Source organism: Cannabis sativa, chromosome 1 (assembly GCF_029168945.1).
Source record: "Cannabis sativa cultivar Pink pepper isolate KNU-18-1 chromosome 1, ASM2916894v1, whole genome shotgun sequence".
Lineage (NCBI taxonomy): Eukaryota > Viridiplantae > Streptophyta > Magnoliopsida > Rosales > Cannabaceae > Cannabis > Cannabis sativa.
In genome coordinates this window covers 65,807,292-65,810,124 of record NC_083601.1, presented here as the reverse complement: position 1 = coordinate 65,810,124, position 2,833 = coordinate 65,807,292, and the positions used below count along the sequence as shown (strand labels likewise).

At 42.9% G+C, this 2,833-nt stretch overlaps 1 non-coding gene across 1 annotated transcript; it reads left to right on the top strand.

Annotated features, from left to right (window-relative positions):
* Positions 1 to 2,467: 2,467 nt before the first annotated feature.
* On the top strand, positions 2,468 to 2,574 carry LOC133033830 (small nucleolar RNA R71). Its single transcript, XR_009685891.1, has one exon. It is a non-coding gene; the product is annotated as a small nucleolar RNA R71 (small nucleolar RNA).
* The last annotated feature ends 259 nt before the right edge of the window (positions 2,575 to 2,833 follow it).

Genomic DNA, 2,833 nt, shown 5'->3' with positions numbered 1-2,833 from the left:
AATTTCAATACAAGATTCAATCAAATCTGAAAAGATAGCCATCATACACCTTTGAAAAGTGGCAGGGGCGTTGCACAAGCCGAAGGGCATTCTTCTGAAGGCAAAGGTACCATAAGGACATGTGAAAGTAGTCTTCTCTGATCTTCGGGCGCTATAGCTATACGGTGGTACCGAATATCCATCAAGAAAACAGTAGTACTCTTGCCCCGCTAATCTGTCTAGCATTTGATCGATGAAGGGCAAAGGGAAGTGATCTTTTCTTGTTGCCTTGTTGAGTTTCCTATAATCGATGCAGATCCTCCAACCGGTGACTGTTCTTGTAGGAATCAACTCATTCTTTTCATTCTTTATCACTGTCATTCCACCTTTCTTCGGGACCACTTGCACCGGACTAACCCACTTACTATCTGAAATAGGATAAGCAACTCCAGCATCCAACCACTTAACTACTTCTTTTCTGACTACTTCTTTCATGGGTGGATTGAGTCTTCTTTGAGCATCAATAGTTGGTTTGGCGTTGTCTTCCATGAGAATTCGATGCATCACTGTTGAAGGACTGATTCCTTTAACATCTCCTAGTGTCCAAGCGATTGCCTTGTTGTGAGCCGAAGTACCCTCAAAAGTCTATCGGTTTCCACATCGGAGAGAGAAGGTGAAACAATAGCGGCGACTTTTTATCTTGACCCAAAAACTCATACCTCAAGTGACTAGGAAGCACCTTCAATTCAAGTTCTGGGGGCTTTTCAGTAGATGGCTTCAGCTCTTTTGGAACTGCTCCCAATTCCTCAAAGTATCTTCTGTTCAAAGGCCCATAGGAGTCGAGCCACTTCACATACCCCATGACCTCTTGTCCTTCTTGCTCCGTCAATTCATCTTCAGTTAGACTTAGTTCAAGAGGATCATCTAGCAGCTTTTTCTCACTCACCATTTCATCAATCAAATCAATGAAGAAGCAGTTATCACTTGCCTTTGGGTACGTCATAGCCTTTAGCACATTAAAGACCACTTCTTCTCCTTGGACTCTCAGCTTTAATTCACCTTTCTGAACATCGATTAAGGCTTGGCCAGTTGCCAAGAATGGTCTCCCAAGAATAATTGGGACATTGCTATCTTCTTCCATATCCAAGACGATGAAATCGAGTTTGGAAAGATGAACTTATCAACCTTAACTAACACATCCTCACTGACTCCTCTAGGATGGGCTAGTGATCGGTCCGCCAATTGGAGAGTTACTGTTGTGGTCTTTGCTTCACCCAAGCTCAGTCTTTTAAACACCGATAGAGGCATCAAGTTAATGCTAGCTCCCAAGTCACAAAGTGCATTTATTCCCTCAATTTTTCCTATAGTACAAGGAATAGTAAAACTCCCTGGATCTCTTAGTTTAGGAGGGAGTTTCTTCTGTAGGATGGCCTTTGCACTCTTCGATTAGAGCCACCTCATAGTCCTCCATCTTTCTCTTCTTTGACAGATTTCCTTCATAAACTTCACATAACTTGGCATACGCTCTAAAGCTTCAGCAAAGGGAATGTTAATGTGAAGTCTTTTGAACACTTCCAGGAATTTGGTGAACTGCTTGTCCAGACTTGAATTTCTGAGCCTCTGAGGATAGGGTATTTTCACATGGTGATCTATATTAATTGGTGGAGACTGTTGTGGCTGTGGTTGACTATCAGTAGCCTTCGTTGGAGTGGGTGTTGGGGTCGACATCGGTTGCTCTTTATTCTCCTTTTCTCCATTCACTAGTTGTGGCGATTCAGGACCATCATAATTTTTACCGCTTCTCAGGGTAATTGCCTTGCAGTTTTCCTTGGGGTTTACTTCAGTTGTGCTAGGCAAATTCCCTTGAGGACGGGTTGCTACTTGAGTTGCTAGTTGGCCCATACCGTGTCTGCACGTGTGTCTTTGATTGAAGATCTAGTTTCGGTCATGAATTGAAGCAAGTAAATCTGTCCGCAAACTAGAATTTCCACCGCAGGTTTATTCTTGATTAAACCGTTGATTCGATTCGGTTCGATTTCGTTCTTGATAGAACCCACTGTTTCTTCGGTTGTTACCCTGGTTGAACCCATAATTGTTGTTGTTGTTCTGTGAATAATTTCCAATGGCTTTAGCTTCATCCATTGGCAAATCATCCACATCAGCTTGGCATTCTGAAAAGTGATGGCTTCCCCCACATAATTCACACACAACTTGGGCTTGTTTAGCTTGCCACCGCAATTATCTTTGTCAATGCCTCAACTGTCTTGTCAACTTGGTGATGGCATCGACCTCTAACACACCAGCTACTTTCTTTGATTGACTCCTCTCTGTTGGCCACTGTTGATTGTTTAGAGCCATCTCCTCTAATAGATCATATGCCTCATTAGCACTCTTCCTCATAAAGGCTCCCCCAGCTGCAGCATCTATTAAAGTTCTTGTATTTCCTACCAACCCATTGTAGAAGTTGTGGACCAGCATCCACTTCTCTATACCATGGTGAGGGCACTTTCTGATCAAATCTTTAAACCTCTCCCAAGCCTCATGGAGAGATTCATTATCTTGTTGGAGAAAATTATTAATTTCTCCTCTCAGCTTTGCAGACTTGGCTGGAGGAAAGAACTTTGACAAGAATTTCGTTGCCAGATCATTCCAGGTGGCAATAGAGTTGGGTGGCAAGGAGTTTAGCCAACTCTTGGCTCGCTCTCTAAGAGAGAATGGGAACAGTCTCAGTCGAATAGCATCATCACTAACTCCATTAACTTTAAAGGTTTCACAAAGTTCCATGAAATTAGAGAGATGCAGATTAGGATCTTCAGAAGGGAGGCCACCAAACTGAACTGAAGATTGCACCATC